Here is a 9,187-nt window from a genome sequence, read left to right as displayed (position 1 = left end):
GCACTAATACCAGCAGTCCTGAAATAGGTCTGGCCACAAGTACCCTAAAGGTCCAGGTCGCAGCCTTGGGGGCCTTATTCAAATACAATCTAGCGGGGAATCGTTGGGTTTCCAGGTTCGTTAAAGCAGCAGGAAGGTCAAGACCCCTACCCTTGCGGAGTACCCCTCAGTGGGATTTAAATTTAGTACTTACAGCCCTGACTAAATCTCCCTTCAAACCCTTGGCAGATGTTTCACTGAGAATCCTATCACTTAAAACATCCCTATTGGTTTTCCTTACTGATAACAAGCCTTATCGGCTAGCCCCCCTTTCACACAATTCTTGGATGATAGGGTCGTTCTCAAGACTGATACAGCCTACCTCCCAAAAGAAGATTCTCGATTCCATAGATCACAGGAGATTTTCCTTCCCTCCTTTTGTCCTAACCCCAAAAATGAGGAAAAGACCTTACACACGTTAGATGTTATAAGATGCCTGATTCATTACCTAGAGGCCACTAGGGAGCGTAGGAAGGATAGATCTCTTTTTGTATGTTTTCAGGGTTCTCTGAAAGGGAAAAAAGCCTCCAAAAGCACACAAGCAAGATCGATCAGACGCCATCAACCTACTGTATACATCAAGTGGGGTGCCCGTCCTGGGGAAAATCAGAGCTCACTCAACGAGAGCAATAGCAGCCTCCTGGGCGGAAAGGGCCGGTGCTTCAATTGATCAGATATGTAGAGCTGCTACCTGGTCTTCACCCTCTACATTCTTTAAGCACTATTGGTTGGACCTTGTCTCTTATTTAAGACCTTACCTTTGGGAAAAGGGTTCTGGAAGCGGTGGTCCCTCCCTAATGTACAGTCTATGCAAATCTCTCTGTGGTGCCGTCATGAGGGACAGAGAAAAATAGTTACTTACCGAAAACGGAATTTCTCTGAGCCCATGACTGCAACCATACATTCCCTCCCTTCACGTGGGTGTACACACTAGTAAAAATTATGCTAATACTTAAGTAAATAGTTATTAACCTAAGTTCCCCCCATCATACTCTGTAAACTACTGATGCAGGAGAGATGTACCGCCTTTTTATCTGTAGGTTTCCTGTCCTTGGTGGGCGGATACCCTCTCTCCGTGGTGTCGGCTTGGGCTCAGAGAAATACCGTTATCGGTAAGTAACTATATTTTTCCCGTACTTATGCGACAGAGCAGTGTGGCGTCACAAACATCGCCCACTCCCAGGCCCACAGGCGGGACCTAATCCCGTCACCTTTCCAGGTGTTTCAGGATGATTCCCGGCGGCCGGTCCTTTGCCTTTTCCCCACCTTACCCCTCTCCTCGGAGAGAGCTGGGAGGAAGACTGTGGTCACCAGCGGTGACCTCCCGCCTTCTCGTAAGGGGTTGATGCCGTCTTCTGCACCGTCTGGAGACTGTGCAGGAAGAATCCCGGATTCCAGCGACCCTCTCCCACCCGATGGCTCCCGATAAGATCCTCATCACTGCAGAGGGACCGGGACTCGCCACAGGTATGCTCCCTCCTCCCCCTCTGCAGTGGCAGGCGTCATCCCGAGGTACACTGCCCCTTCTGGGTCAGGGCGGCATAAAGGTATGTTTCCACAGGGCGTATTGCTTGAGTTTTTGCTGCGGATTGGATGCTGCGTAGATCCGCACCATCCAGATGTTACAGCATAGTGGAGGGGATTTTATGAAATCCCATCTCCACTATGCGTACAAACACACAGGCAGACCTGCATAACCGGACATGTGGCACGTCTTTATAGACCGCAGCATGTCTATCTTGCGGAGACGGAGCAAGATACAGTCTATGTATAGGATGCGGTGATTCCGCTTGTGTTCAATGAACACATGCGGAATCACCAGGCGCACAAAAGGGGCCAGGGCTTTGGGCGGAGCGGGGTATCCGCTAGGTCCAAAGCGCTGCTAATACGCCCCATGGAAACATACCTTTAGAGTTAAGATCTCCCAGCAGCTGCGGACCTTTTTACAATGGCCGGGCTCAGCATTTGTGGACATTCCCCCTTCCTTGTTGGCCACACCCCTTTCTTTTCTTCCTGCAGCCAGTCACAATTGTGCGTTTAAAAGCGCGCTCTTTTTGTCCAATAGGAGGCATCTTCCTCCTTTTCTTGTGAATCTGGCCATGTCCTCCGCAGCACTTTTTTTTCAGGGTGTTTTTTCGCTCCAATCATGGAGCCTCTCCTTCCTGGCTGTTCACCTCCGGCGTGTCAGCCAATTGGAGAGAGACGTTCATTTTTCACCGGCCAGCAGATTCTTCTGGCTGTTCACACCCCTGGCGTGTCAGCCAATAGGACGCTTGCATTCTCTTTTGCCAGCCGGCACATTGCAGCGCTGTGGGACAAGCTTCTTAGGGTGTTCCCAGTGTTTGGACATAATCGCTTAAAATTTCCCTGTGATTAGGGAAACTCCTGGAACGGTGTTTTACCCGTTTAAAGGAGACAAAGTGCTACTGAGCAGGTGCCTCATCCTCCTTTAGGTTCAGAGTCTGGGTAATAGCCAGGATAATGCTATTGACCATATCCTGCATCTTTGAGATCTGGTCCTTATCAGACTGTGATACGGAATCCACATCCAACCCAAAAACCGCAGTTGAGGAGGGGGCATGGGGGAGTAATGCATCCAGGAGGATGCTGAGGGGCCCGGAGAATTGGAAGAGCCTGAAAGAGTTTGCTTCCTTTGCCTTGTGCCCGATTTGTCCCTGTGAAGGTCGCGGTCAGGTGCGTGCGAATCACCATGAGAGGCGTTCTGTTATGATCCGGTGACCTTGGAGCCACATGAAAACTTTCTCTGGAGTCGGTGGAACCTGTACTGACCGCAAATCCTGAACTAACACCGCAACTAGAAGTAGCCGTGGGGTGTGCCTAACAAACCCTAGACACCTCGACACAGCCGGAGGACTAAATACCCCTATAGATGGAAATAGGAATGCTATCTTGCCTCAGAGCAGACCCCCAAAGGATAGGCAGCCCCCCACGAATGACTGTGAGTAGGAGAAGAATAGACACACGCAGGTAGAAAACAGGATTTAGCAAAAGAGGCCACTCTAGCTAAATAGGAAAGGATAGGACAGATTAGTAGGCGGTCAGTATTAAAACCCTTCCAAAAATATCCACAACAGATAATACAAAAAGTTCCACAATCTAACTAAAGACATGGAATGTATATCTGCCACTCCAGAGAATTCAGCAAGACTGAGAAAATACTGACACAATCTAAGCTGGACAAGAAAACACAAAGAATAGCACTGAATTGTGAAGCACACAGCATGTGTGCCACAGGAAAAAAAAACCCAGACACTTATCTTTGCTGATTTGGCAGAAAGGAGGAACCAGGCAGAGGTCCACACCTCCCAACAACAATTGACAACTGGCAAGGACTAATGAATCCTGCACACCTAAATACCCCAGTCAGAACTGCAATCAGCAGACACACCTGACCAGGACTGAAACCCAGGGACAACTGCATTACCACCTACTACCACCGGAGGGAACCCAAAAGCAGAATTCACAACAGCGTTCGGAGCACTGATGGCATTGGACAAATGTGGAAGGCATTCCAGGACCTGGGACTGTGAAACTTTTGTCAGGTCAAAGACTGACTGTGACATGGCAACAGCCCTCTCTGGAGGGAGAGGAGTGCATAAAAAACCTCTCTAGGGCTGGACATAAGTTGAGCCTTGGGGATACTGCTGTGGAGGAGCTATGCCAAAAACAACAAACAAACAGAGCCTACCCGATGCCTGCGACGACCAGAAGAAAACTGTGGAAGCTGTGTTTCCCTTTGTGTAGAGCGTCTGCAAGTCTGCAGAGAGCACAGAAATGCAGAGTCTACTCAGCATTTTCCAGGAAGGAAGCAGCTCGATATTCTCTATCCCTTCAGCCCAAACCTCGCTGATAAATTGGCAGAATCTCCTAATGTGGATCCACCAGTTTCTCGCCTGTCTTCTAAGACAGTCCTTATTAATATATTCTCATTATTACTTACTTGGATGATCTTCTGATCAAGGAGTCGTCCTGTCCAGAATGCAATCAGAGTCTCCAGATCACTCTGATCCGTCTTGGGTGGATAGTCAACAAGGAGAAATCTTCCCTGACCCCTGCTCAGCACCTGGTGTTTCAGGGCATGAGGTTCGACACAGCCCAAGCCCGTGTCTTCCTTCCAAAGTAAAAGTTTCTCTCCCTCTACCAGGGGATCCGCACTTTAAAACGTCCAGCTCCTCTATCCCAATGGTCCTGCATGAGTTCTGGGGAAGATGATTGCCACCATGGAAGCCGTACCTTTTGTCCAGTTCCATACCCGTCCTCTTCAACTGGCCTTCTTGTCGGCTTGGGACAAAAGGACTGTCTCCTTGGACTACCCGATGCCTGCGACGACCAGAAGAAAACTGTGGAAGCTGTGTTTCCCTTTGTGTAGAGCGTCTGCAAGTCTGCAGAGAGCACAGAAATGCAGAGTCTACTCAGCATTTTCCAGGAAGGAAGCAGCTCGATATTCTCTATCCCTTCAGCCCAAACCTCGCTGATAAATTGGCAGAATCTCCTAATGTGGATCCACCAGTTTCTCGCCTGTCTTCTAAGACAGTCCTTATTAATATATTCTCATTATTACTTACTTGGATGATCTTCTGATCAAGGAGTCGTCCTGTCCAGAATGCAATCAGAGTCTCCAGATCACTCTGATCCGTCTTGGGTGGATAGTCAACAAGGAGAAATCTTCCCTGACCCCTGCTCAGCACCTGGTGTTTCAGGGCATGAGGTTCGACACAGCCCAAGCCCGTGTCTTCCTTCCAAAGTAAAAGTTTCTCTCCCTCTACCAGGGGATCCGCACTTTAAAACGTCCAGCTCCTCTATCCCAATGGTCCTGCATGAGTTCTGGGGAAGATGATTGCCACCATGGAAGCCGTACCTTTTGTCCAGTTCCATACCCGTCCTCTTCAACTGGCCTTCTTGTCGGCTTGGGACAAAAGGACTGTCTCCTTGGACTGACCCGTGCTTCTGCCTCTCAGGGTGAAGCAGTCACTGACCTGGTGGATGCTGTCAGCTTCAGTCCTACGAGGGAGGTTTTTCCTTCCTCTTCAGTGGCAGGCCATCACCACCGACTCCAGTATCCGCGGTTGGGGAATGGTCTTACTGCATCACACAGCGCAGGGTCGCTGGAACGTCCAAGAAGCCACTCTCCCCATTAATCTCCTGGAGATCAGGGCAATTTTCTTTGCCCTTCGCTGCTGGCAGACCGTCCTCGCAGGCTAGCCGGTCCGCATAGTCGGACAACGCTACCATTGTGGCCTACATAAACCATCAGAGAGGGACTCACAGCAAAAGGTGATGGCAAAGGTAACAAGGATTCTGCGATGGGCGGAACGTCACATTCCCGCCATATCAGCCATACACATTCTGGGGGTGGAAAATTGGGCAGCCAATTTTCTGAGTTGTCAGGGTCTCGCATTGGGTGAGTGGTTTCTCAATCCCGCCGTGTTCAACTGGATATGCCAGAAGTGGGGCACATCGGGCGTCAAACTGATGGAGTCTCACATGAACCACAAGGTTTCTCAGTACGTAGCCAGGCCCAGGGATCCACTAGTCATGGGTTGCGATGCTCTAGTAATCCCGTGGTCCCAAGTCAAACTGCGTTATCTTTTTCCACCTCTCCCCTTGAGTCTGAAAATCGTGAAAAAGATAAAGGCAGAAGGAATTCTCGTAATCCTGATAGCTCCAGACTGGCCAACACAGGCCTGGTATGTGGAGCTGGTGAACAAGCTCATGGACGTTCCCTGGAGGCTTCCAGACTGTCCGGATCTTCTCTCTCAAGGCATGGCCATTGAGGCCGCAGTCCTTAGAGAGGACAGTTTTTCCCATCAGGCATCAGGTCATTCAGACTATAATTAGGGCGAGAAAATAGGCAACCTCATGTATCTACCACAGATACTTTAAGGCCTCCTTCTATTGGTTTGAGGACAATTTAGTTCCTATGTTTTTTCTCTCCCTTCCACCCTTGGTTTTCTACAAGTGGGTCTTGACTCAGGTTTTTCACTCAGTACTCTTAAGGGGCAGGTTTCCGCTCTCTCAATTCTTTTCCAGTGAAATCTGGCTTCCCATTCCCAGGTAAAGACCTTTCTTCAAGGAGTCACCCACCTGGCACCTCCTTATCGTTCTCCTATCGACCCATGGGATCTTAACCTTGTCCTTGGCGCGCTCCTTTTGTGCCAATTCTAGATATTTAGTTTTTTCTCTTGTCATGGAAAGTTGCCATTACATCCATCAGCAGAGTTTCTGAATTAGCGGCATTATCCTGCCGTTCCCCATTCCTGATTCTTTATCAGGACAAGGTAGTTCTCAGGCCTGTTCCTTCCTTCCTACCTAAGGTTGTCTTTTCATTTCACATTAATGAAGATATTGTCCTTCCTTCACTATGTCCCTCTCCAGTCCATTCCCTGGAGAAGTCCCTCCAACAAGTTGGATCTGGTCAGAGCTATCCGAGTCTACCTGTCAAGGATTGCTTCCTTTCGCCACTCTGATACCTTGTTATCTGAGGGTCGTCGTAAGGGGCTCCCAGCTTCTAAGTCCACTATTGCCTGTTGGAGTAGTTCGGCAATATTGGAGGCATACCGCGTTCAGGTCAAACAGCCTTCTCTGGGAGTGAAGGCTCACTCCACTCGGGCGGTGGGGGCTTCCTGGGCTGTTCGTAACCAGGCCTCAGCTTTACAAATTTGTGAGGCTGTGACCTGGTGATCTGTGCACAGCTTTGTGAGGTTTTACAGGGTTCATACCCATGCCTCATCTGATGCAGTGCTGTGAAGGAAGGTGCTGCAGGCAGCAGTTGCGCACTGGCTGACCTGAGTCTGTTTTCTTTGCATTTCTTCTGTTCCAACCCTTGGGAAGTCCCATGGTTACCTGTGTCCCCCAATGAAGCGATAAGAGGGATTTTTGGTACTCACCGTAAAATCTTTCTTGGAGCCTTCATTGGGGGACACAGCATCCTCCCTAACTGTCTGTACCTCTATTGGGCCTACGTGCCTTTGTTGCTGGTACATATGTTGCGTTTTGGTTGCTTCTCCTATTGCTTTAGCACTAACTGTAGGGCTTTGTGCCTGTTGGTGGGTGTATACTGTTCAGGAGAAGCTATTTTCCTTTTTCGCCTAGTGTCAGCCTCCTAGCGACAGCAGCATACACCCCATAGTTACCTGTGTCCATGGTTTTACGGCGAGTACCAAGAATCCCTCTTTTGCAGCTGTTAGGCAATCCCCCTCATATGTTGAGGCTGTCTAACAAACAAGCAATCCTCACATGTGTTGATAGGATTCAACAGTCAATCTGACAGGTACCGATGGCGCATTGCTTATGGAATAGAACACTGACGTTGCGGATTGCGTCAGTCTTTGCTCATTCAGGTACATCCAGTGGAGTGCCTCTTTAGAATGTTCAAACAAAAAGGTTTCTCTCAGAGCAGCCACTGTATTTTGCTGGGTATAACATACAGTTGTGAAAAAGTGTTTGGCCCCCTTCCTGATTTCCTATTCTTTTACATGATTATCACTATGGATGATCGATTAGCTTTGGGTAAGAGCTTATCCGAATAGCTAAAGCAATTACCGAATAGGTGCCTCTGTATCTTGGATAATCCTGATAATCAGCTGTTCAGCGCCGCAGCTGCATGTGTGACAGTCACAACACATGCATGAAGAGCCTATTTGTTAGGCTCTCCATGCATGTGTTGTGACTGTCACACAGCGGCAACACATGCAGCTGCGGCACCAAACAGCTAATTATCGGGAGCGCTCCATTTATCCATGTTACTGATGCAGTTATTCTGTATGCGCTATTCGGATAAGCTCTTATCCAAAGCCATTCGATCATCCCTATTTGTCACAATGCTTTAGATCAGAATTTATATATTAGACAAAGATAACACAAGTAAACACAAAATGCAGTTTTTGAATGAAGGCCTTTATTAATGGAAAAAGAAATCCAAACCTGCAGGACCATGATTTCCCCCAAAAACTTAACTGGGTGGGCCACCCTTAGCAGCAACATCTGCAATCAAGCGTTTGCGATAACTGGCAAGTAGTCTTTTACAAAGCTCTGGAGGAATTTTAGCTCATTCATCTTTGCAGAATTGTTGTAATTCAGCCACATTGGAGGGTTTCCGAGCATATACCGCCCTTTTAAGGTCATGCCACAGAAGCTCAATCAGATTAAGGTCAGGATTGTGGCTAGCCAGCCCCAGACCATCACACTACCAACACATTTTACTGTTGGCATGATGTTCCTTTTCTGAAATGCTGTGTTACGTCTACGCCAGATGTAATGGTACATACACCTTCCAAAAAGCCCAACTTTTGTCTTGTCAGTCCAGAGTGTTTTCCCAAAAGTCTTTGGGAATATCAAGATGTTTTCTGGAAAAATTGAGATAATCTTTTCTGTTCTTTCTCAGCAGTGGTTTTTCGTCTTGGAACTCTGGCATGCAGGTCATTTTTGCCCAGTCTTTCTTATGGTGGCGTCATGAACACTGAGGCAAGTGAGACTTGCAGTTCTTCGGATGTTGTTGTGGGATCTTTTATGACCTCTTGGATGAGTCGTCACTGCACTTTTGGGGTAATTTTAGTCGGTTGGCTACTCCTGGGAAGGGTCAACACTGTTCCCTGTTTTCGCCATTTGTGGATAATTGCTCTCACTGGTTTTCTGGAGTCCTAAAGCTTTAGAAATGGCTTTATAATCTTTTTCAAACTGAGATATCAACTACTTTTTTCTCATGTGTTCTAGAATTTTTGGATTGCGGCATGATGTCTAGTTTTTGCTGATCTTTCGGTCTATTTCACTTTGTCAGGTTCTATTTAAGGGATTTCTTGATTGAGAACAGCGGTAGCAGTAATCAGGTCTGCATGTGGCTACTGAATTCAAATAGACTATAATTTTGATTTTTTTTTTTTTTTTTGGGGGGGGGGGGGTTGCTTTTGGTCACTTTCACACAGAGCCCTGTAGATTTGGATTTCTTATTCCCTTAGTGATACAGACCTTCATTTAAAAACTGCATTTTGTGTTTACTTGTGTTATCTTTGTCTAATATTTGCAGCATATAGGGAAATTTATCCTTTATCATACCCATCGTAGTAGTGTTTGAAGATATAGGTGCTGCAGTGTGTTAGAGCATTGAATACATTTTTTAATGTAGGCTCAG

Source organism: Ranitomeya variabilis, chromosome 6 (assembly GCF_051348905.1).
Source record: "Ranitomeya variabilis isolate aRanVar5 chromosome 6, aRanVar5.hap1, whole genome shotgun sequence".
In the NCBI taxonomy this organism is placed as follows: domain Eukaryota; kingdom Metazoa; phylum Chordata; class Amphibia; order Anura; family Dendrobatidae; genus Ranitomeya; species Ranitomeya variabilis.
This window is presented reverse-complemented; position numbering follows the sequence as displayed.